Raw genomic sequence first — 26,221 nt, forward strand, 5'->3', positions numbered from 1 at the left:
ACAATTCATAACTGCTTAGAACTTTTTTTAAAAAAAAATCTTTTTGTGAAAAGTATATCAATTTATTCAGCCCCCACACACTGGTTTGTTATTGGAGGGGAGTTCGTGGCTGCTGAAGCAGGAGCAGTGATTTCTGCACACCCCCCATCCACCCACCTAGGGGGAAAAAATGTGCTGAAATATTTGTCTTCATAGGAAATGCAACACAAAAATGTACTTGACATGCAAATATTTTTTTTTGAAGTCTGACGTGAGGACCTCTAACAAGACTGAAGCCAAACTGCGACGTCTGTGAACAACCCAGGAACACGCAGAGCACAAATCCTGTGCCAAGGGCTATTTATCTTCATTTTATCCCATTGAGCCGTGAGCTTTCGGGGGTCTCGGTCACCATACCAAATAATTGCTCTTGTCACCACTGGCCCCAACGCCTCCTCCAGCAAGGAGCTCAGAGGAGGAGCTGGTGCTGTGCACAGGCTGTGGATACCAGCAACCTCCCCCCCATCCATCAGTCCACCCACAGGGCAGCCTCCACTCCAGCTGAATCCGGAGATGAGGAAGAGTGTGGTACCTTCAGTGGGTTGAAACCCCACTGGCCAAGGAAAAGGAGGAAGCTCCACACACTTCTTCCATCACCCAGGACTCTACGTGGCAGGCTCAGTCCCAGCAGTTTGATTTTTATTACCTCCGTCCCCATTTAGGAGTAAGCACATGACAAAAATGAGTGCAATCCTGCACAGTGGAGCTCGCCCGGGGATTGCCTCTCCCTCCCTGGAATCACGGCATTTTAGCAAGTTTTCCTTTAGCAGCAGTATTTGTGGATACAAAGACTGTAGGATTTAGGGTTTTTTTCAAAATTCCTGTTCTGCCTCCAAACATTTGCTTAAAAACAAGTTGAACTTAAAAAAAAAAAAAAAACCAAAAAAACAAACCGCTAATGAATCACAGTTCCTAGCAAATGAGCAATTGCAGTTGACACAATGAATTATGCCTGAAGCAAGCTGGGAAACATATTTTGCAAATGATCTCATCCACAGGCAAACCTGGCATGACACTTGATTTGCTAAAAAAGACACAAAGCCTGTCAAAATTCCTGTCACTTCACAAATAAAGTCAGGTAGAGAAAACCAACAGCCTCACCCTCCTTTAAGCATGCTTCACCTATCTCCCAATTGCTCTGCAGGCTTGGTTTAAAAAAAAACAAAACGCCACACACCACCTCCTTTAGGTGTGCCCGATCCAGCCGGGTGCTGAAGGCTGTCGGGTCTTGCTCCCACTTCCCTGGATGAAGAAGGGATGGGATGGGATGGATGAAGACGGGATGGGCTGGACTGGGAGGCTGCTCTCCGGATGGCAACCACGGGCTCAGGCTCAATTGGAGGGCTAATTGCAGCAAGACACAATGCTCCCTCTGGCCATTAGGTATGGCAGGGAGCTGACAATTCAGTTTAATTTCCTCCAGCTGAATGCCTGTATTTTATCTCTTTCATTGCATTCAACTAAACTCAAAGAAATGGGGAGGGGGGGGGGGGGGGGGGGGGGGAGAGAGAAATTAAAAAAAATAGAAGTGTAGTAGGTTTGCATGGCAAGGTTTGGGTAGTGGGGGGGCAGCCCCCCTGCTCTTCAGCATCCCTGGAGCCCTCTAGGACCGGTTCCTTTCAGCCCAGCCCACCCCGTTTCCCCACCTAAAAAGCTGGCTGACTCAGAAAGCCGGGGAGAAAATTCCAACCCATGGCACGAGCCTCCTCCTAACCCCATTTTGTCAGGCCTGGGTATTTTTAAACACAGGCATCGTACAGAGCAAGAGCAGTCACATCACCCTTCCGCAGGCTGTTTGGCTCTTGATCGCCCATCTCCGCCAGCCTTCACTGACCAGTTTAAGTACAGGTGTGTCAATCAAGGTACTGCGCATCCCTGCGGAGCTCCACAGGCCCAGCACCAGCCCCCCAGAAGGCCTGGCAGGGAAATTGGACTTTATAAGACAATCTAAAATAAATATTTCCATCCCAAGGTGAGATGGTTTCGCCCCCGCTGTCGGCTAAGTGCATGCCAGTCCGGAGGTTTCCCTGAAGCCACCCCAGAGTCCAACAGGCTCTGGCAGATTTCTTGGCGCGTCTTCCCCAAGTGCCAATCAGCAACACAGCCTCACACCTGACACCTCCACGTGGGATTTGAACCAAAACCTAATCCAGAAAGGACTTACCCAGACTTTACAGGCAGGCTCCTTCAAGTTCAAGGAGAAAGGATTTCTCTTTTCCGGGCTCACCAGTGATAACCATGCTCTATGGCCCCCGGACCCGCAGCACAACTGCCCCGCAGGGATGCCCATGGGGATGCTGACCTGTCACTAGCACCTGCTGCAAGGGATTGAAATCTGTGAGGGACCAAAATCTGCCCCCCCCTGCCCCAAACCCAAGGGGGCTCCCTCAGGGAGGCACAGAGTTACAGCCGGGGAGCAAAAAGCCTTTGCTATTGCAAAAGGGCCGCGAGAACATCACTTCCAAAACCATCCAGCATCGACACACACGTGTCTTACCTAAAGGTGTCCATCATCTCCTAGGAACAGAGGAGGGCTCTGGGAAAAGCCTGGGGAGCCCTCAACAGCCAACCCCCCCAGTGCCAGCACCGAGCACCCTGAGCATCCTGAGCACAGGCACGAGGGGCAGGAAGGGAAAATCTCCCCAGGGGCCTGTTCCCGGCCAGCAGAGGAAGGGTGGTCCAGCCCAACAGCCGAGCCCCTGGGTAAGGGGGTCTGAGCACGGGACCCTGAGGTGTTCCAGGGCAGCACGCTGCCAGGGCAGCGCAGGAACCGCATGTCTCGCCCCCACAGGCTCCTTCCAAGGATGCGCAGGGCTCCGGCGTACGCGCTCACCGACGCCTGACTTTCAGCCAAGTCCTCGTCTTGCCCAGCAATCCCTGGAAGTTTTCTTTGACAAATTTTAAGTTCTAGAAATCCATCCCCACCCTTCGGCATCCAAATACTACAACTCGTCCCCCATGAAGCTGTATTTATAAGGCCTCTACAGGAGGAAAAGCCCCAAAACCACAACAGTTGCAGCCACGGAAGGCCATTTATCCTCAGGAGGAGGAGGAGAAAACCCTAATTATTTTATATTTGCCACTTACTTCAGATCAAACCATTATTACCTCCATTACCCACACCTGGAGGTCACAGGCTTATTGTCCTAGGCTGGGTAAACAACATCAATTCAGCTAATGAGGAAAGGCTTTATGATTTTTAGTTGAAGGGGTTTATTTAATAGCATGTTGTAAGGCAGGTAATTGTGCTTGAACGTCGCACTTTTAGGCGGGACTGGCTCTCCCATCCACCCCCAGCGGGCACTGGGGACCCCGCCGGGTTTGCGCTGCCGCTGCCAGGGCCACCCCAGCAGCCACCGCCGAGAAGCCACCACGAAGGCAGCAATCATTCCCGTTTGTTTACCGATTCCAACTTCTCCTCCTGTTTAATATTTCAGCGGGAGATGCTAAACCCGCCCGCCAGCCCCTCAATTACGCAGGGCGCGAGGCAAGCACTTGGCAGGCACCGAGCCCATCAAGCCGCCTGCAAGCTCGCAAATGCCTCCTGAAAGGAGGGGGGGGAAAAATAGGGAATATTCAAATTAACGAGCCAGCGGGTAATGGAGACTTGACTGGAAGGGATCCTGTGCTTTGCCTCGGTGGGTACGAGCGAGCTGGCGGAGCAGGCGATGGACGCCGTCGGGTTATTTTCCAACAGCCGGGAAGATGTTTGGAGAAGTCCTTGAGCGCAGCAGCCGCACTTTAAGGAGAGCAGCCCGCAGCCTGCAGCAGGCAGGGCAAGGCGCCAGCGCTCGCTCCATAAATTCCCAATTTTTCCTATCAAAGCAGGTGAGGACCCTGCCCCTCACCGGCTGGGAGGCACAGCACCCGTCCCACAGGGAGCCCCCCCCAGCCATGCCACCGGGAGCCCCCAGCTGCCAGGGGGGGCACCGGGCACCGCGGCCAGCATCACTCCCAAGCGCCGGATTTAGGCGTTCGGCTGGGTTCTGGATGCTTTGCTTTTTTTAATATCTCGCTTTTCCCAGCGTTTTCCTCCCTGGGAAAGTCCAAGCCTGCTCCTGCCTTTTGCCATTAACCGCCCCCCCCCCGCCCCAGCCGGCCCCGCAGCCCCTTCCAGGGTATCCCTAAAATCCCATTTTCCACCTTCGTGCAAGACTTGAAAACACCGCAGGAACTAACCCAGTTCACCCCAAACCAGCTCCCCAGGTGGGGTCCCCCACCCCCCAAAATCCTGCACCCCCCTGGGCTGGGCCGGGCTGAGCCCCCCCCGGGAGTGCCCGAGCCCCCCAGGGGGTGAGCGCAGGGGGGATGCAGGGGTGTGCCCGCAGGGGGGTGACTGCAAGGGGGATGCGGGGGGTGCCCGCAGGGGGATGCGGGGGGTGCCCGCGGGTAGACGCGCTATGTGCCCCCCCCCCAAAAAAAAGAATAATAACGGGGGGGGGGGACGGGACGGGGGGGGGGGAATAAGGGGGGCAGGCGCGTGGGTGTGTTGCAGCGCTCCCCCCGGGTTCGGGGGGGGGATTAAAGCGCGACGGGGGTGGCGGTGCCCGGGGGGCCCCCCGCCGCCCCGGCCCGGCCGCGGCGCTCACCTGCGGGGCGCCGCCGGAGCCTGCCCAGGCCTAGGCGGGCGGCGCGGTCCCGGCGGCAGCAGGAAGTGGTTCCGGCCGCTCTCACATGGACTCTCCCTGACCTCGCCCAGCAGCGCCGGCAGCCGCCGCCGCCGCGCAGTGCCGGCCCCGCCGGCCGGGCCGCCCCGCCGCGGGGGGGGAGCGCCGGGGGGGGCGGGGGGAGCGGCGCGGGGCGGACACCGGCCCCACCTCCCGCCACCGCCCGCCGCCCCCGGCCCGGCGGGGGGAGGGACCGCGGGGGGCGGGACCCGAGCGGGCACCCCCGGGCCGGCGGCGGGGCCGGGCACGGCACGGCAGGGCGCGCTTCGCTCCTTCATTCCACCTTATTTTAATCTATTTTAATCTGTTTTATTCTGTTTAAATTTATTTTAATTTATTTTATTCTATTCTGGTTTATTGTATTCTATTCTGGTTTATTCTATTCTATTTTGTTTTATGATTTTAATCTATTCTAGTCTAGTTCATTTAATTTTATTCCATTCTATTCTATCCTATTCTATTCTGGTTCATTTTATTTCATTCTATTATATTATTTCACTCTATTCTATTATTTTATTCTATTCTATTCTATCCTATTCTAGCCTAGTTAATTTTATTTTATTTTATTCTATTCTATTCTATTATTCTATTCTATTCTATCTTATTCTAGTCTAGTTCATTTTATTATATTCTACTATTTTATTCTACTCTGTTCTATTCTATTATGTTCTATTTAATTTTATTTTATTCTATTCTATTATTTTATTCTATTCTATTCTATCCTATTCCAGTCTAGTTCATTTTATTTTATTCTATTCTATTATTTTATTCTATTCTATTCTATCCTGTTCTATTTTAGTTCATTTTATTTTATTCTATCCTATTGTATTTATTTCACTCTGTCCTATTCTATTTCATGTTATTTGATTTTTTAATTCTATTTTATTTTATTTTATTCTATTCTATTTTATTTAACTTGATTTTATTTCGTTGTTGTTTTATTGGTTTATGTTTTGTCTCATTTGATTATTTCATCTTTTCATTCCTATTTTTATTTATTTTTTACTTTCTAATCTTTTATTTTTATTTCATTGTATCATTTTTCATTTTATCTTTTTTTTTTTACCTTTATTATATTTTATCGGTTTAATTTTTTCATTGCATCATTTCTTTTTTATTATTCATTTCTTATTTCTTTCTTACATTTCCTCCATTCAAATTTTTATTTCATTATTTTTAAGTAGCACAGCCCACTTGGAAGGGCCCTACAATGACCACCTAGGCCAGCTGCCAACCACCTGCTTATTTTATTCTTTATTTCACTTTTTTTCATTTTGTTTTATTTCATTTCCCATAGGACACCCCATTCCTATAGGACGACCCCCAGGGGCCTGTGGGGGCTGCTGGCCCCCCTGGGCTGCACCCCCCCGGGGGTGCTGCTCCCTCCTCCTGCCCCCCCCTCCCCTCCCGTGGGACCTGGCGGAGGGTCCCTCCTGGGGCTGCTGCCCTGTGCAAAGGGAATCCTGTGGGATCTGCTGGGAGATGCTGGTGTGTCCCTGGCTGTGTCCCCAGCCGTGTCCCAGGCCACCCCGCTGAGCCACCTCCCGCTCCTGCAGCTCTTCCTTGAAGCCAACCCAGTGGTTTCTCAGCCCGTTATCTCATTTATTCCCCTAATTAATGAGCTCTGGCCACCCGCACCCGTCCCGTTGCCGTCTCCCACCGCCTGTGCCATCGCGGACGCCAGCCCTGCCACCCTTTGCTCATTTCCACCCTGATTTTAGAAACATCGGTGCACGTGTTGAGCCCTGCACGTGGGTGAGGGTTCGGCTCTGTGGGGCCAGGGCATCCCTGCATCCCACTGGCTGCATCCCAAGGGATTCTGCATCCCAAGGGATGCTCCTTGCAGCCACCACGTGCAGGAGCTGCCGTGCTCAGGGAGGGGGTGGGCGAGGGGCCAGGGTGACGGGTGCTGTTCGGGAGGTGTAACCGCTCCAAGTGGACAAGGAGACAGGCCAGCAGCGATGCTGCACACCCACGGCCCATGGCGAGCTCAAGGGGAAGCCCACAGGGGCACAGAGCTCCCACCCCCAGCAAAACCTGGCCTGCGGGGGGTTGGTTTGCGGGGGTCTCGCAGCCCGGATTTTAGTGGCAGAGGAAGATGAACCCAGCAAATCCAGCAAAAGTGCAGAGCCCGAGCTTCCCGGGCTGCTCCAGCTCCACTCCCGCCTTCCCTACCTTCCTCCTGCAGGCAAAAGCCTTTTTTCAGTGTCACAGACAAAAGCGGAGTTATCTGAGGTGGAACTGCTCGAGACTTGCAGGCAAATTTCCATTCCAAATTTCATCTTCCAGCTTCAAAAAAAAAAAAAAAAAAAAAAAGTCATTTCGCTTTGTTGCTTCTTTAAGCCCAAAATATTAAAATCAGCAAACCTATTTGCATGATTAAAATGCGCAGTGTTAGCCCTACGTCTTCTAAATAAATTTCAAAGGAATAACAAAAAACCTCTTTAAAGCATGAGCCTCTTTCTGTCTGTTTTGCATGCAAGATTGTGTCAGAACTTCTTTGAATCTGGAAGTTTCTCTCACACTCCCAAACATTTATCATTTCGAGGCTGCCTTAAAATCTGCAGCAAAATATCCCCATATTTTAAAAATCAACATTGGATGCCTAGATCTGCTCAAGGCTGAGGAATTTCATTAGCACTTGACACTTTAAAAAACAGTGTCAGGTCAGGACAAACACATTTTCTTTGCTGCACAAGATAAAATCGGCTGGGGTTTTTTTTTTTTTTTAGAAATGATGCATGAGAAATATGTCCCAAAATTCTGAGGGAACGGGATCACACTGCCCGCAACACGCGCTGTTCCCAGCTCCCCTCCCTCGTTTATCATTGAAGCATCTCAACGCGATGCTACAAACGCCTCAGCACCCACGTGGACACCCGCCCAGGAGTGGGGCACTGGGGGCCCCATTTGGCCACTTTCTGGGCAGAGTGGAGCCGCTGAGCTCCCTTCCGGCACAAAAACGTGGAATATTTCCTGCAGGAGTTCCCCCTCTCATTGGGGGTGCCCCGTGTGTCCCCGGCTGGACCATTGCATCCAGCTCATAGGGCTGCAGCGCTGCTCCTCAGGGCGAGCATCCCCATGGGGATGGCCAGCGCTCTCCCCTTGTCCCTCCTTGAGGGACCACAGCCCACACTGGAGCATCCCCATCTCACAGAGGATGCGGGGACATGACCCCAGTGACGCTCCACTGGCTGCCCAGGTTTTCCAGCAGAGCTCGGGCTCGGTGCAGGGATGGGAGTCGGTGGCATGGATTTGGGAAGCCACCGGCACCTCTCCGAGCTCCAGGGGAAACCCAGCTGCATCCACAGGCAGCTGGGAGATGCTGCACAGTTGGGAAACTCCTGTTCTTCCCAAGTGCTTCAGTGGGACAGAAAATCCGAGCTCTGCCCAGGGCCTCCCCCCACTCATGGAGAGCAGAAAGGCGGCTAATGCTTCAGCCGGGAGAGCCTCTTCCCTCCCTTCAGCCATGGACATTGTAAAAATGTTCTGTGATGGAGAAAGAAACATTTCTTAAGTACCATTTGATGTCTCAGAATGGCTCCAGGGCTAGAGAAAACATGTTTATTTACTACTATGCTGATTTTAATGCAAAAGATTGGTTCACTGACTAGAGGAAACAAAATAGGCAACATTTTCCATAATGTCTGCAAAGTGTTCTTAGGCTGATGAAAATATTTTCTTTCTTTCTCTCTCTTCCCTGCATTTTTTTTAAACTAGCATTTCAAATTGAAGAATGGCTTGAGGGCTGAAGAAATCACTTGATAAAATACCCAACATTTACATTCTTGCAGGAGAAAAGCTAACTTTTTCTTTTTTTTTTTTTCCAGCAGAACAGTAGTTTACCCAGGCAGAAGAAACAATCCCGCAGTATCCCACGTCCGTTTAACCCTTCCTGGCTGCAGCTTTTCAGTTATACGTTAGCTGTTGCCTGCAAAGCGTTAGAGGTTTTGTTCCTTCTGCAAATTCTGGGTTTTGAGGACGCTGAAGATGGTTCAAATACGCTTTGCATCTTGCTTTCCAGTCGTATTTCTGAATGCCTGTGCAAGGGAGCCGGCCTGGCTGGGTACCAGCGTCCCAGCTGTCAGGGAGCCCACGGCAAAGCACTGCTGCACCAAGCTCTGCAGAAACCAGAGGACAAATTTATTTTGTGCAGACGCGACTTTCCAGCAAACTAAGTCATGAACAAGACCTGCAAGGTCTTCCTCATCTTCCTACCTCCAGAGGCGCCGCTGCCGGGGTGGCCGGTGCTAGGGCCGAGGTTGCCACCAGCCAGGCTGGCCTGCTCCCCAGCACTCTGCGGCTGCGGGAATCACCACGTCCCAGCTCCGGGCTGGAAAAGGATGCTGGAAAAAATGCAAAAATTAAAGTCTGCCTTGAAAGACTCATTTTTCGGCAGCAATCCTTCAGAGGACTTTGCAAAGCAGATCAGCTGTCATATTAAGATGAATTTTTGTAACTGGGACAAAAGTTTCCTTTGTAGGTAGAAGCAGTATTATCTACCCAGCCTAACACATGCAACTACTATTTGTGCTGTGCTGTGAACTACAAGGCAAGCTGGTAAAATTACTCGCTACCAGAAACCTTTACTTTGATGGTACATTTAGCTAACACTTCAGTGTAATTGGTATTCATAGGAGAGAGGAGACGACATAGCAGCTATATTACAGCCATATAAAGTTTATTGGGATTAACATACCATCATGAATAGCAGCAAATGACCAAAAAAAAAAATAAATAAAGGTATCACAAACCCTCATTTACATACTTATGGCAAAGGGATTTGCCTTTTCCTCTCCTCATCGTACCCACCAAGTGGACTTCACCACATGATGAGTTTTGCTTGTTGTGCTCCAGCCTGCAAGAATAGAGACAATCTTTAATGTCCTTGTAGACAATTAAAACACCGTAAGTGAGGAAAGGGTTGGTTCCTTGGGGGATTTGCTGCAATCAGCGTAGCAGAGCCCAGTGGTGTGGGAGGATACATGGGTTCTGGCCATACAGAGCAGGAACTGCCTAGAAACACACCTCTCAGCCATGAAGCTCAAAACGGGTCTGAAGGCAGATATTCCACCTGCCTTTCCCTTTGGAAAATGGAGATAAAGAGGTTAAATGACAACCTGTGACCATCCCGGTAATTTATCTGCTGGCTCTGCCTCGTTAGTCTCTTGCTCCCTCTGCTCCTTGACCGCTTTGTGGTGTCTTCATTTCACTTCCCACTCCAGAATTACACTCTGCTCCCATTAGGGAGCCTTGCCGGCATGTATTTCACTGGGAAAGCTTTAACCCTGCTGCAGTAAATCTCTCCTGGGTCACGGAGGGTCTCATTCCAGCCCAGCAATGTTTTCATGTCAGCCCCGCAGAGATCTCCTGGGAGGCCCAGGGCTCAGAATTGGCATTTTGACGGTGTCTGAGCTCTCTGAACCAGACCATGACCCTGGCAGATAACTGCCATCGCAGCCCACTTGTAACATTAGTAATTGCAATTGCCAGGCGTGATGGGACGTGATGGGATGACAAGTGGCGTGTTCGCTGCGCCCTCCAGTCACCCATCATACTGGAGGAGGGATGGGGTGCCAACACTGCATATTGGGACCAGTCCCTGAAATCTTTGCTCAGCCAAAGCTGCAGGATCCAGGAAGACAATTTTTTGGCCAAGGAAGCCTTTCACTTGTTGTCCTTGGTGCCTGTTCAGCCCAGTTATTTTTTCTCTGCCAGCTATTCTCCTTTCCAGCTTTGAGCGTGGGGTGACAGCCCCAGTTATCCCAACCCTCTGTCGGCTCCAGCTCACGTCATGCCAACCAGAAAATGGGAAACACCGCTACAGCCTCTGCCACCTCACTCCTCTGGGCAGGGCTTTCCCACATCAGCATCCCCAGCAACACGACGAAGCCGCTCATGGGATATGACATTGCTCTGAGCGAGCCCATGTGATGGAATCGGATGTTAGCGTTGTTATTTTGTATAAATAAATAAAGTTCTGAGATCTTTACATTCTTTACGCAAGGCTCGGGCATCACCCTATGCCACACAGTTGTCACGGTGCAAACGGTGCTACTTCAACTACAACCAGGCTTATTCGGTTTACGTTAAAATGATTAGGAATATGTTAAAACAAACAGAAATGAGAGTGTCTCCAAGGTGGTCGTGTTGTCCTAACTAAACTGGGACAAGGTTGCGTGTAAAATGGCTTTACTCGTTTGTAAACAGAGAAGTCCTTCAGATCCTGCCATGAGAATTGCTCCAGAAGGGATGGCACCGCTTGTTTCCAGCTGGGTCCCACGAGGTGAGAGTGGGACAGCAACAAAAATAACACAGTGTTGGCCTGTTTGAATAGCTATTTATCATGGAAAGGTGTGGTGAGTGTGCAAGCAGAAGGGAAAACCCAGTCCCAGGAGGCATTTTTGCTCTGGCTGGGTTAATCCATGGGCAGGTACTAAATGCCCTGGCGTAGCTGAAGTTGCCAGTTCTGCTGCAGGAAGGTTCCTCACCTCCCCAGACACAGGCTGCAGAATGTTTTCCCAGGAGCAGCATTAAAATAATTTTTTCAGAAAAATATCTACATTCATCTGCAAGACTCAACGTGTTGGAGGATAGAACCTCTTTTTGTAAATAATCTTGATATTTAATTGCCTTTACTGCTCAGAAATTGTATTGAACTTGAACTGGCACAGTTCACGGGACTGTACAAGCCCTTCTCTGGCTGACTGCTTTCCCTTTCTGGTGTGCCCATGGTTTCTGCTCCCCAGATGCATCACCTTTCACTTGGCTGTGTGAGTACACACTCTGCCAGCACAGGACTGACTGGGACGTATCTCAAACCAAAACTCCCTGTAGACTATCTCAGGCTTCTCACATAGTATGGCTCATTTCTTTGATACAACCATCACTTTTTCAAAGCCCTTCTTGGATAATCATTTGAATTAATTTAAAGTTGACCACTCAGTTGACAGCTAAGCAGATAAATGTGTTCAGCCTCTCCCTAGAGATGCTCTTACAGCCCACACCATGTTGGGATTTAGATGCACAGAAACACAAGCAAGATGCCTTACATCAAGGAGCTCGGTCACCCTTGAGGGGCAAATAACTCTCGCAGGTGGAAAGGGGACGAGGTGGCTGCATTCTGCTCTGCAGGAGATGATGACGCCCTCAATAAGAGTGTGAAACTGCTCGAGACCAAGTCAGGCATTTAATTTTTCTAAGCTAGGTGCGTAAATGAGACTGGCATAATCGCTCTGGGTTTCCCCTTCCTTTCCGTAGCAGAACATCTTGGGTTGAAGCATCTGTGACGGGGCTGATGCAGCAAGTTTCTGCGGTCAGAGCAGGATCCATGCATTGGTGCTGGAGGTGGAGGTGGGCATCTCTGGCTCTCAGGGCGGCAAGCCCCGCTCCTGCTATGCCGGGAGCCCTGGGACTGGTGTCACAGGCAGGTACCACTGGGAAGCGGCTCCTTCACCACTGGAAATAGGCTAACAGCCACACTGACACCCACTGAAAATTTTGCCTATTAATGTTAGCATATGGACAGCTAAAACAGTCTTCTCCAGTGAGGGCCAGCGAGGATAGAGTGGGAAGAGGGGCTGGAGCAGCCCTGCCTCCCCGCAGCTCTGGGTTCTCTCCTGAAACAGTGCTGCTGGACATGGGATAGTCTGGATTTTTATTCTGAGTGATCAAGGTGATCTTCTGAATGATCAAGTGATAACTCAGAGTAAGAATCTGAATGTCTTATGACTGTGAAATTTCCTAAAAATTTAGCTCCAACATGCTGTGAGAATGTCCTGAGAGAAGAGCGCCCAACTGTCAGCTCCTTTGCCACCTCCTCTGCCCGCTCAGCCCAGCCTCTCCCAGGAGAGGAGAGCGTGGGAACTGGGAAGTGCCCAGCAAATTATAGGATCAAACATCTGCCTTTCAGCTGCAAGACACACAGGGCAGGGAAATGACGAATGGGAAAGATGCCCTGCACCACGAGGTGCCTTTCACACATAACAATATAGGTAGAGGATGCTCTGCAGGGGCTGGCTGGGTGTAAATTACAATCAAACGTGGCATACCCCCCCCCCCCAAATACTCAGGAAAACAAGAGGAGCCAGCTATTTGCCTGCTGGGCTCATCCGATGGCAGCTCGCCGAGCCCACCACTGCACTCCAGAGCTGCTGGTGGCACGGTGGCCACACTGGCATTCCTCCCAGGCGTTCCTCCCGGGCAGCCGTGCTGTACCTGACCTCTGCACTGCCAAATCAGGAGCATCCAGCATAACACAGAGAGATTTTGAGGAGACAATTGTGTCTAGATTTTCTGCTCTTTGGAAATGTGGCATCTCATCACCTAGCGGAGAATGACTCCAGCACCCCCGAGTCCATCAGAAAATACATTTTAATTCTCCTTGGTGCTCTGGAGGAGCCTCTTAGTGCTCTGGTCACTCCCAGGGCTGAACTCCTGCGAGGAATAAAGCTGAGCACACGCAGCAGCCCCTGAAGCACTGTGGATGCAGCCAGGAGCGCATGCTGCTCCCGCAGAACAGAACTGATGGTGGGCTGTCAGTGCCAAGCAAGGTTTTGCTCATTTTTTAAACTCAGGCTATTTTAGTATCTCTTTGGCAGAAATCAGGAGGAGGAAAAATAAAAGAAGAAAAATTTGTTGCACTTCGATGCCTCCTTCTCCTACCTCAGTGAAATACAAAGGAAAAATGTAGATTTCTTTGGGTGAAAATCTCATCTAATAATCTTTGAAAATACATTAGTTACAATTAAACCAACTTCCTCCCAGGACAAATGCTCCATGGGAATTTTTTCTGCAGACCTGATGGAGGATTTTAAAATGGCAGCTATGGCAAAAAGCAGCTCCTGACAGTGACCTCTCTTAGAAGGTTGGTGCATCGCACACAAAAGATTTCCAGAGCGACTCTTGCTGCTGAAGTCAAGCCAAAACTCTTAATGTTTCCCACACCACCAGAGCGTGATCTTATCACGGGAGCCACACTCAGAGCCTGTGCACTGGCGTGGCTCCTTTGCTATCGGTGAGAAAGTCTTGATTCGAGGAAATAGAATGATCCTCCAAAAGTGCATCGTTAATCTTTATTCTGTATTTGCCCAGGTAGCTCCACTGTTAGAAACAGAGGACAACCCAAGAAAAGCCATCCCTTCAACTCCCTCAGGACAATGCTCTAAGTGATGAGAAAGAGCTTCACCAGCCCAAGATCTATTGGAAAGAAGACTTCAGCCTATTAATTTTTCCAGTTTTCCCACAACAGTTTTGAGAGCTTTTGTTTCCCCATTGTGATAAGACAAATCTCTAATCTGCTCTTCATTAGGAGCTCTGCAGCAATGTGACGGCCCGCCCGGCCCCCAGACTCATCCATTGCCGTGGGATGTCTCGTACCTGCTCCGAGGTGCTTCCCGCTCCTGGCCGGGCTGGCTGGGCTCACTGGCACCAGGCAGGAGGAACTGGAGCACCAGTTAATGCACACAACAGCATGGAAAAAAAACCTACTGTGATTTACCCACACGGAGTTCAATAAACATTTGATCTGATGGCATTCATCGTTTTTTCATAGCATGCTCGATTACTGCTTCAGTTATTGCTCAAATGACATCATTCCTGGCACAGGAATTGATTGATTTTTTAATGAATATTCATATGGCATTTCAGCCAGGAGTAGGCATTAATATTCTAAGAAAGAAGAATGAAACGTACATCCTAATTTAATGAATGATTGTAAATATGTATCTGATGGATAATGTGACGATGAGCATTTAAAAAGGCATCCATAGTCACCTCGGATGCTTTTCTTAGGAACAAAGGGGGCAATGGGATGCAGGCAGGGCAAAGGGGGTGAGGGAAGAGGTGGGACTGGGCCACCCCATCACAGTGCTTCTGGGCCAGCTTTTCATGACACAGGTCTCCTTGGGTTGGGCTTCTGCACCCAGCCCAGCCCGCACGTTAAATGTTTGGAGATAAAGCATTAATTATTATTATTAAATTAATAACGGTTACTGACCCCAGGTGATACTGGGGCTGCGATGTGGTCAGCGCTGGAAAACACTGACGAAAGTGAGCTGTGAAGCTCTCCATGAAGAGGCAGGAGATGACCAAGGGGGACAGGAGAGAGCACCCATCCCCCCTGTGCCCACTGGGCGCTGAGCACCCATCCTGCCCCCCGCTAGCAGCTGCCCATCCCCCCCCGGAGATGCCAGGAGCTTGTTCGAGCCCGTCCTGCTGAGGCAGGCAGGTATAGCACCGGCTTTATCCTCTGCGGAGCTCTGTCATGTTCAATACCTTTCACCGTATTATGAATTCAAGGCTCGCGGTCCCCGAATGTACATATATTTGTCAGACACTCTTAAGATGTCTCCCTGTTCTGAGCACTGATCCTTTGTGAAGGCAACAGTTGTAGTGCTTCAACAGCAACAACAGCCTCGGTTCTCCCCTCCCCGCACCGGTCTCAGCCCTGGAAAGCACTAAACCATGGGCTTAGCGTGTCGCTGCTTACGGACTCTTAAACAGGCGTTTAATTTCAATGCGTGCTCGGTCCCGTGGGGGAGAGCACACACCTGAAGCATCTTCTGGAAGCAGGGCTTAAATCAGGGCATCGCCATTAAAGTCACCGAGGTGACAGGCTTGAAAGGCTATTAATACCCGGCGGCTTTCTATTGTGCGAGGGAGAGAAGGGCCCTTCTGCTGGACAAAGCAGAAACGTGCCTCTTCCCCACGTGAAGTGTAAAAAGTAATACCCTAAATCCACTGCAACCTTTGCAGAATTGCAGGCAGGACCATGCTGAAATGTCCCCTGGACTGAGACGGGGGAGCAGGGACGCCAACGGGTGCAGAACTTGTTTTCCTTTCCCTCTCCAATGAAAACAACCCCTTGCTATTCCTCTTAGCAGCTGGCAGGGAAAAAAAAAAGCTACCTTTGCAGGCCAGCTCCTGAAACTCTCGCTTAAGATACCAGCCAAGGAAAAGGGCTCTGATCCCTCCAGCACCCTGGAAGAGCAGCCCTGCAGCCAGGGCTCTTGTTTGCGCATCAAGATGCGTGGGGACCGAGTTTGACGATAAAAATATATACAAAGTTATGCTTGGTATGGAACAAGCAGGCAGTAGCTGCTGAAGACTTCACAACATCCTGCTTTTGGCTTGCCTCCAAAATACCAAAACAAAACAAAATTCAGTTGCATCTTTGCAGATTGAAGCAAGTTTTCTTTTTTTTTTTTTTTTTTGCAACAATTGCTGAACAAAACGTTTCGATGCTGTGCCCCCGCCCCCGCCCCTTGCTTTCTCCCCCAAATCATGCGCTGGAAGGATTGTAAATGATGTTCAAGGTCACAGGCAGGCTGCAAACAAACCTGGCCACGGCCCACCTCTGTCCTCGGTGGTTTCACTGCACCGTGTCCACTGCCGTGAAGCACAAGCTGAGGGTGATGAGTGCATTCGCCCACCGGCAGCAGTGGGGTGGCTTCTTCAAAAGGGGCTGAGCCACAGGGCTTGGCCCCGCACACTTATGCTGGGGGATTCTGGACACCCCCCCTCAAAAGAGGTGCAGCTTGCACTCCGGCTCAATGCAACCCCTTGTGCTTGCCATTCACATAGGAAAAGCAAAACCATCTTCCTCCTGATGGCCCCGTCCACGCGCTGCTCCCAAAGGCAGCAGGGGTGTTTCTGTGCAAGCCGGGAAGCAAGGCAGCAACGCCAGAGCTACAGCAGCGGCAGCAAAGTCAGCCTCAGAAAAAACCCACATTAGTGACCTGAAATGAGGGACTTCAGGATTTGGCCTCATATTTCTTGTGCTACACGCTGACACAAAGCAATGTACATCTTCTGTACGTATGCACATTGCAACTTGACCTTATGGGCATCGCTTTCAAATGTTTTATTTATTTCCCCAAGAACAGGCAGTTTTGTTTGAGAAGAACACAAGGTGAAATCCTGACCTCGTTGAAAGCACTGAGAATTTGCCATTGACTCCAGCAGAACTAGACGTTTCTCCCGAGCTATAACCAGGTTTCAGGTCTTGGTTCTTGCTTCTGTTCTTTGTTGGTGCTTGATGCTTTAAAGGAAGAGACAAAAAATGCCTATAGCCCTTTTCATGCATGCCACCATTCCCTAAGAATGGAAAAAGCAGCATCAGTCCCCTCCTGCCCTCCCTGGCAAGCAGTTACAGTCCTCGAAGCGTGAAATTTGCTTGCCTGTATTTGTAGCTCATTGCTATCATGTCGTTACTGATCATAAAAATTATCCTGTGTTTCTCCAAACCAGGCACCGCATTCATCCCGTTCTGAAGGCATTCACAGTGTGTGAATATAGGCATTAATTTAAACAAACAATCTCTGTGGAAACCACCCCCCTGCTATCGTAAAGAGGAATGCACTCCCCTGGCTTTCAACAGCCAGATTGCAGAAATATATGTATTTATGTGGTTTTTTTGACCTGGCTAGCGCTGCAAAGCCCTAAGAGCAGCCCCTCTAAGCACTGCAATAGCTACTTTGCAATCAAGCCTCGCCGTGTACCCAGAGGAGCTCTCTTCGTATAGTGTCTTAATCAGTACATAAAATGCTTTCAGTGAAATGCTGCCTTCTTCTGTTTATTTGTCACAACTGATGCTCTGGTGAACAGTAAATAGGAAATCTGTTGGCAAATCAGCACTACCAGCTTGGTTCATTAGGAAAGGCTGGAGGACAGGAGAACTGCGTGCAAGTCCCCGTTGTGCCTCGTGATGGACCCTCAGTCCTTGAAGCTCAGCAAGTTGTACAAATCCTGAAGGCACATAAATCTCTCCTAAACCAAACCCTGCAAAACTGAAGCACACGTTTATGTAATTCTTAGCAATAAGGATGAAGTTATTAAAAAGATACGGGCTGATCACATCAATGTACGCAAGAATTCACCATCAGTTTGGCTAAGAAAACTTTATGTTTCGAGTTCAGCCCGTTTTAGCTGCGTGTGCTGCTCCTCACTCGCCTGCCTCGGCCCCAGCCCCGCTGCATTGCACAACGGCAGGTTTCATGTTTGCCACCAGACCGTTTGCAGTCAGCGTCACATGGAAAAGAAGGAAGTAACAGTGCCTACATTGCACGTAACTGCAAAGCAACTGTGTTTCCAAGAAACTATTAAGCAGTGTGTATTTGAAGTTTAAATTAAAAAGAAACTTGGAAGAATTTTTCTTAGCTTAGGGCTTTTTATGAAATTCAGATTCTAAGTGCAATGTGTCCAGGCAACATCAGTAATGCAGCAAAGCCAGGCTGCATGCAGTGAAGTGGTGTCTCGGGCTCTGACAGGTGAAGCAGGGATCCAAGTGGTCCCCAATGCCATCCACCCACTGGTCCCCTCCCCAGGCAACGTCCCCTTCCAGCGAGGCTGGCAGGAAGGAACAGCAGCCCACAGCCCCCCGGGCACAGCCTGGCACCTCACCGCACTCCCACTCCGCACAGCGATTGCCAAGGGGCTGGCAGGCACGTGTGTCCCCTTCTGCTGAGCCTGCAACGAGGCGGCCCCGTCCATCCCAGGGACCTGCCTGGGATCGCTGCCGGGCTCTGCCAACGCCTGCCCCAGCCCAGATGCCTTTCGCCAGCCAAAGGCTGCTCCATTGCACCCCCAAGCCCCCTCCCCAACTGGGGTTGGCTTTGGCCCCAACTCACAGACAGTGTTAGGGTCAGCCCTGCACTCATCCAGTAGGGTGGACCGGGGTCCTGGGGCTGCGTGGGTCCCCATGCCCCGGGATGCTGGCAGGAGACTCGCCGGGACACGGCGGCTCTGTGTGAAACAGCTCCTTTGTGCAGGGCGGGTACACAAAGCCGGGCGTACACACAGCTGCAATTGTTCCTTGGGAGCTTTGCATGGATGAGGCCACTGTCCCCCGGCAGCTTCAGACACCCTTGATGTCAGAATAAATGAACAGGCATCATTAAAGCAACCGCATCAGGCTTTTAAAATATACATTGCTGTAATTTATTTTTGAAATCATTGCTCATTTTTAGCAGCAGGGAGGTAAGACTCCTCTGAAAGAAAGCTCTTTGCCCATCTAAATTCTCCCCATTACTGAGCAAATGGTTTGCAACAACAAATTTATTCCGTGGTGTCTCCTGTGCTCTTTTTTGTTTGAAAAAGCCACAAACAGATTGTGATTTTCTCTAACAGATTCACCATCTGGGAAATTTTTCATGCAACTCCTTTCCTCACTGGGAGCAAGTTACTCAGAGGGGAATTCCCAGCAGAGAGCAGACTCTGAAGGGATGGGTCGTTCATTTAATTAGCATGCATAATCTTGATGTCCTTACTCAGGCAAAACTCTCACCCGGGCCAATGGGAGATTTTTATTTTTTTTTTAAAGAACCAGCTAAGGACTTTGGTATTTGTCTCTTGGTGTTACATACAGTATTTTCCATGCAGGGGAAAGTTGGCTCTCGGATGCATTAGAGACTGTGATTTACTACAGCCTTCTGCATCCAAGGTCAGGATGCAGCCCTTCCAGCCCCTGTCACAAGGCTGAGCGCTGGCAGGAGCAGAGCTAGTGGCAGAGGAGCAGCTCCCTTTTGCACACTTACCCAGTTGCGGGAACATCACACATTTTTGGAGCACAGTCTCTGCAGACAGTGGAGTGTGGGGTGGAGGTCAGTGGGGCAAGAGGCTCTCCAAAACCCGACATGCATCAGCTCAGCAAAGCATCGTGTTCGTACAGCCCTTGGCAAGCTACACCGTCTTTTCCCCCTCCCCTAGTAGATGAATTTATCGCTTGAGAAAGATGCGGGAGATGCAGGGATGCTCCTTTCATCTACATTAACTTAAAGCTACTCCTATGGTAAACCAGCATGGAGCCTAGCCTTGAAGCGCAACACACATGCAGTCTTGATTTCAAGCCACCCAACTGGAGAGCTCAGAGCAGACCCTGACAGCCCAGCTCTGCTCTCACCTAAGCACAGTTCTGAGAGCTGTACAAGAAGATCTTACGCTAAACAATTTTCACTGGCTCATTACTGGACAAAACTTCGCTTTGAACTGACATTTTCTGGGCACGATGACTGCTTTGAAGCAGGAAGACAAAATTAGTGCCGGGAGTTGGCAGGTGAAGAAATGCGAGTTGGTTGGGTGTTTGGTTTTTTTTTTCCCCAGCAGCAGAGCTGTCCAGGAGCTATGGAAACCTTGTTTGGCTAAATAAAAATGGAGAAAGATAACAAGGCTTCATATTTTCCAGCAATTTCTTCACTGGAACAGTATGCTATCTGTGCATGCTAGAGGCTCCAGAATAGCCAAAGCTGTTCCTGAAAGCAAATGTGCTGTGTTGTTTTCCACAACTGGTAGTAAACGCTGTTTCCTATCTTCCCAGGAAGGAAAGGAACAAACCCAATGATTTATGAGAACCCTGGGAAGAATTGCAGCGAGCTTTCAGCCAGGTAGGGCCCTTTAAGGTAAGGGACTTGTCTCTCCTCCTTCTCCAGTCTGGTTCCAGTGCCTTTCTGCCACTGACACCTGCAGACTGGGCCACAAGCCACCCCCAGCTGGCTTGTTATGGAAAATGGAAATCCCAATCCTAAAGCTGTACAGATGGAAGCAAAAAGCTCAGCCCTTGGAGCTGGCTCTGGGAGTGAGCTGAGTGTCTGGCAGGGCACAGAGCCTGCCTTCGAGGAACCCCGAGGCTGCTCCCCTGGCTGGGGCACCAGGTCATCCAGCATCCCAGTCTGGGTCAGTGGCACTGGCATGGTGAGGTCCTGGGGTAAAAGCTCACTCCAGGAACTGGGAAAACCGGTTCTTCCCTAGGAGATAGCAAAGGCTCAAGAGACATATTTAGAAAGAACAATAATAGCAAATGCACATTTATATAGGCCATTCCTGAGCCTTTAGTTGTCATTGAGTCCAATACTCCACAGCACTCACAGAATCATAGAACCATTTAGGCTGGAAAGGACCTTTAAGTTCATCAAGTCCCACTGTTTAACCCGGGACTGCCCAGCCCACCACTAAACTATGTCGCCAAGCACCGCAGCTGCGCTTTTTTTAAACATTTCCAGGAATGGTGAATCCACCTCGTCCCTGGGCAGCCCATTCCAGTGCTTGACAACCCTTTCAGGGAAGAAATTTTTCTAATACCCAATCTAAACCTCCCCTGGCACAACTTGAGGCCATTTCCTCTTGTCCTATTGACACTCAACCAACTTTGCCATCTGTGCCAGCCATATTTTTGAGCGTTGCTTATGGTTTCCTATGTAATACTGAAAGTGAAAAATATATCCACCCTTGCCCAAATAATTCTCTTGCAGAAACCTCCTTCCACTTTCTTTCAAGCCCTCCACTGTGAGTCTTCAGCTGTTATGTTGAGATTGCAGAAAGGAGCATCTCCTACATGCATGGGGACAGGGGCTGCTCTATCCACACAAATATTTCTCCAGGTCACCTCCAGCTAGGTCTCAGGGGTCCTCTCTGTGCTGGTTCTCTGAAGCCTGTGCCTCCACTGGCTCTGAACTTGCCGCTCACTGGAGAACAAGTCCCATCCAGCATCTATTTTAGGGTTTTATGCTGCTGCACATCACTGTAGTACTTCCCACGTAAGAATAACAGTAATTACAAAGTCCATCACAGTAGGAATATTCCTGTTTATTCTCCTAGGAAGCATCATAACTGTGTCCTGAAGCGATACAGCTCTGCACTGCAAGCTCAGCTCCACATAAGGAAAGACAGCACCTTCTACTAATTCATCAAGGTGCACCTCAATGCGAAGTGACAGTTCCTTCCAGTCACTCAGATGCCCGTGGTGGGCAATACAGTCCGCTTACCAGAGTTAAAGCCCTGGAGCTAGCAGCTGTGCTGTGCTCCTGGCTCCTCTCATAAGTTGTTGGTGAATGACCCTTCAAGGATGTAAAAAGAAGTGTTCCACCCAACTCTCGATGCTGCTTCTGAGGCACAACCACACAGAGCCTGATTCTCCTCGACCATGCCCTTGCTCTGACTATTTGCACCCGTGCAAACAGCAGAGGAGGATTTAGGACATCCCCACATCACACCACCAACAGCATCATAACACAAAAATCTTCCTTTTTCTTCTCAAGCAATCAATCTATCCATCAACATGTTAAAAAAATAAGTTTAATGTAGGAGGCATGTTTCATACAGAATTTCACAGGCACCCAAAACACCAGCTGGTGTCATGTTCTGAAGAGTTAACAAGGTGAAACTCCAGCGCTTCAGTCTCGTTCGCACATTCACAGGCTAAACAACAGGCCAAGGCAGCTTTGCCACCGCACATACCATCACTGTCATCCCTGGTCTTACATCTGCAGCACAGCCAGAGCCCCCATTGCTCAAACACCTGGAAAGTTCTGGAGTGAGCAGGACTCATGGGGGAAGTTCTAAAAAGGGGTTAGCATGGGTCCAGACCCGCAGATACACTCCCCCAAATCAGTATTTCTAGTATTTTCTTAATTACCCTTGAGGCCATTTTTAACCCAGTAAGCATAACAGTAGCATTTAAAGCCCAAACATGGAAAGAAAAAAATTTTAAAATTACAGGGAACAAACCAGCTGCTCTTGCTGTTTGGGATGGAATCGGTGTGAAGGAATGAAATAGAAAATTTAAAAAATTCTAGTTATAGCCATCTAGACAGTAAGAAGGGAAGACTTAATGCATTTTGGAGCCTGATCCATCTCTCCCAGCACTGATGAATTTGGGAAGATTAAAAACTCCAGAAGAAAAACTTCCCCAATGGGAAGTTCACAAGTACCTGCTCAGCATGAAATATTTCTGGCAAATATCATTATAAGCCATTTGTTTGACTCTTGAAGCAAAAAGTTCACGGTCCCCTGTTACCCCCCCACCCCACCCCCCTTATTAAAAATGCCAGGATTTTCAATTAAACTAAATGGGGGGGAAAAACCAACCCAGTTTATTCTTTGCATATACTTAATACAATGTTTAGCCTGCCTCTTCCTCCCTCCCTCAGTTGTAACTTGGCTCCCCTTGAGCTTGTAAGAAAGTTTTAGAATCTCAGCTCCTTGAGAAAAAAATATTTTGGCAAAGTAATCCTAAAAGCTTTGAAAAAAATATCAGATTTAAAACCACTGAATTTAAATTCTGAACCATTACCAAGATCTTACTTATTCTGCAATCTCCCGAGAATGTCGTGAGGTTTAATTAGCTCCAGTTGGAAAATGCTTTGAGAAGTGCCGTAAAGGTGCCAAATGCTGCTCCACTCATGTAAATCTAAAATGTTCAAATTATTACATCATAAAACAAATCATTTGAAAATTAATTCCTCTTCCTTGCCAGCATGACTTTAAAGGGGGCTCACTTCCCCCACTGCGCTGGTAGGATCACACCACCCGAGCACCGCAAGGTGGCCAAGTGCTGGCAGTGACCAAGAATCAGAGTATTTTGAACTTCATAGCCCCTTTGAGGTCTCCTTCTCGACTATTTAACCTTGGGGTTGTCTACCTTCGTGTGCCATTGCAGACTGGAGCTTCAGGGCACTCTGACAGTAGGTACTTGGCTACCTTTGTGAAAGACGACTGGAGAATCACTTCCCACTGTCTTCTAAGCAACTCGGCCCCAAGGTCTCTCTCGAAGAATATTTGGGCATTTGGCAAACGTTACTTTTTTCGTGATTCAATAAGGACACGTACTTTTTCCTTGGTACGCACTATTGACCCTGGCTGCAGAGGGCTGATGGGAAGTCTGTGCAGTAAAGCAATGAACCACAACACAGAAGCCCTTGTTTGCTCAATTGTCCCTGCAGGAGTGTCACATAGCAGACTTGGACTGCTTAAAGAACCACCACCAAAGGTAGCCGCAAAAGTGGTTTTATTGAAGTAAGATGTTGTAAAAGTGAGGCTTAACAAAGTCCGGTGGCAAGGTTCAATCTATTACTTACTGCACAGAGGATATAATAATGATTCAAAGTTACCAATACAAAAATTTAATGCCCTGTGATACAAGGTTATGCGCAGTATCAGTCACTTACCACAGATGTGCAGTTGCTAAGGGGTCTCTCAGCCTCAAGGAGTAACCTTGAGAGGTGTCCCAACTCAAAGCGAGATCACCACCATTGCACCCAGCTGCTTAAGCAGGGAGGGCTCAAAAAAGCTCACTCAGGCTGTCATATTTATGGAATAAAGCAGTTGGCTCGCAGTCAAATTACGTGCAATGGAAAAGGTAAGTATGAGACTCCTTGTACCCACAACCTCCTTTGTTCCTTGACCAAATTAGTCTTGGAAGGACCACCTGCTATTCATGTGTTAATCGCATGATCAGTGTTCCGGTTTCCAAGCTCATATACATCAAAGCTCACCGTGTCACCCTGTTCCTGCGTGGGTTTTCAAAGAACAGGTTGCAACTAGAGAAGTTCATGACCCGGTCACAGCCTAGACCTTTACTTCCTTCACAGCCTGAACCAAACTACCACAAGTCTGGTCAAGCAGACAAGTGTATGGGTCACAAAGGGCACCCAGCAGCCGAGGCAGGCACGGGCGGGGAGCACAGCAGTGCCCACTCGTACCACAAACCACCCTTTTACTCATTGTTACAAGGAGTGCTGAAATACAGCCACTCCAAGGTGAAACAAGGTCCTACCACCCAACACGCCTGCCTGCTGCGCCTCCTGCGAAGGGAGAGGGAGAGCCACTCCGAGCTGGTTGCTCAGCTCACACCAGGGCTGATTGCTGGCCATCTGTAACGTGTTTCCTGCAGAAATTCTTGAGCATAGCCACCCCAAGAGTCCCACAGTCTGCACACCAGAGCTGCAATGCCCCAGGCTGACAGCTGTACCGGGTAGGAAAGCACTGGGCTGGGAATTACTGGGAATTCTCTCCACCCACAGAGCAAGCTGTAGCTTGGACCTGCAGGATACAGAGGACCTGCAGTCCAGAGAGCGACCCCCCCCAAAAAAAAGCTCGGGGGGGCTCAACAGTTAGGAGGAAACTTCCAGGCACCAGTTTGTGACATATGCTGATACTACATCTTCCCTGCAGAAACAGCCTTTGACTCTCAGGGGGCTAATCTAAAGTTCACACCAGCATGGTCCATTATTTATTCAGCTCCACACATTCAGTCTGCATTATCTGTAACACCTGATGAGATAATTTCTCGGTTTGCTTTAGCTTTGGGCTTTAGACAGAAGTGTCTCTATTTTGCATCCATAAGCCTACAAATCAAAGTATGTCAGCAAGAGACTAAAGAGATACTCACAAACTGAAATATGAAGCATCCTTCCCTGTGTGCAAACTCGCTTTTTTCTCAACCACATTCATATCACAGACCAAAGAGATCACAAAAGAACAGTCACGTATTTCCAGTCTTGCTTATTCCACTATGATTGACTCCAATGATTTCAGGGAGTGGAGGGTGGGGGGAAAAGGGTTTCTGTCATTTTTAACAATGTTTTTACCAACAGTTCTTTAAAGAACACCAGAAAAGGAGCAATATTCCATTATAACAAAAAACAAACAAACAAAACCAGAATAAAAATAAGCTTTAGGCCAGCTTCTGGGCTCCATAAATAAAGTTACTTGACTGACTGCATGTGAACAATCTTGACACCTTAGATCAAGACCTGTAAAACTGAGCTTTAAGGCTTAACTCCCTTCTTGAGCTGTTAGTAAAGCTCTCCAGTGACCCCACTCGTACCGCTGGGGAGGCAGAAGAATGTTTCCTGTAATTGCAGAGAACAATTATCACCATTTCAAATTGTACTCTGCTTTCAGTCTCTCCTAGGTAAGACAGTCTCATCTTGCCATCCTCCATCTGACAGAGATACCTCTGTGAGAAAACTGGAACTAATCAGTTCAGGAAAAAGTAGAACCAAACGCCACAATCTGAACTCTAAGGACCATTGCAACGGGTTCTCCCTCAGTCATTGCGAAATGATAGCATATTTGCCATGACTGGGAATATCAAGAGCACATCCCAAACTCTGCTCCCAGTCATTCCTGTGGATTCGTTCTTTTACAGTAAAACTCAATTACTCAGCACTAACTGCCTGCAAAGGACAAAGCCATTCAAACCTATGTAATTATGTTAAAGTGAACAGAACAGTATAGTGGGTCAAATGTATGTCCTGCACAAATCTAAAAACAAAAGAGGAAAAAACCCTCCCAAACCCCTGCACTCTGCTGAATTTGGCCCCATAATCTTAGTAGGGAATATGCAAAATGCAAACTACATAGAGAAAGGATAACATTGGTCAAGTAGGATACATGTTACACACCTGAGACATTAAGGAACATTTTTAGGAAAAAGGTGAAGATGGATTAAGAGCATGGGGTGCAAAGTTATCTGGCTTCTGTCCTCCAGATAAATCACTGCCCTTTTCATGCCCACAGGAATACAGGAACAGCAGCAAGATAAGCTTCTATGGATTAGAAGAAACTTCTATTAACTTGCGCTGTGCAAAGAAAAAAACCACGCAATCAAGTGTTGCACTTTGATAATCCATATGGCACCTCAACCCTCCAAAAAATACAAATTCCAGAGACAAGTACGTTAATTTATCAATAAAAAGTAGCACTGAAATAAATTAATTTATATAAAAAAAGAAAAGAGG

At 48.8% G+C, this 26,221-nt stretch overlaps 1 protein-coding gene and 1 long non-coding RNA gene across 3 annotated transcripts in view; both read right to left on the reverse strand.

Annotated features, from left to right (window-relative positions):
* The window catches only part of NACC2 (NACC family member 2), a 61,832-nt gene extending 56,965 nt beyond the window's left edge, over positions 1 to 4,867 (reverse strand). The window contains exon 1 of the mRNA XM_055800745.1: positions 4,629 to 4,867. The gene's annotated coding sequence lies outside the window, so the exon portion shown is untranslated. The remainder of the gene's footprint in view (positions 1 to 4,628) is intronic.
* A 930-nt stretch (positions 4,868 to 5,797) lies between these two features.
* On the reverse strand, positions 5,798 to 25,963 carry LOC114010456 (uncharacterized). 2 transcript variants are annotated; one of them, XR_003551875.2, is made up of 5 exons: positions 16,631 to 25,963; positions 9,475 to 9,564; positions 8,925 to 9,052; positions 8,553 to 8,827; positions 5,798 to 6,995 (listed from the first exon to the last, which is right to left on the reverse strand). It is a non-coding gene; the product is annotated as an uncharacterized LOC114010456 (long non-coding RNA). The 2 variants fall into 2 exon arrangements; XR_008746682.1 differs by lacking the exon at positions 5,798 to 6,995 and having other exon boundaries at positions 7,873 to 9,052.
* Between the last annotated feature and the right edge of the window lie 258 nt (positions 25,964 to 26,221).

The sequence above is a fragment of the Falco peregrinus genome, chromosome 1 (genome assembly GCF_023634155.1).
Source record: "Falco peregrinus isolate bFalPer1 chromosome 1, bFalPer1.pri, whole genome shotgun sequence".
NCBI lineage: Eukaryota > Metazoa > Chordata > Aves > Falconiformes > Falconidae > Falco > Falco peregrinus.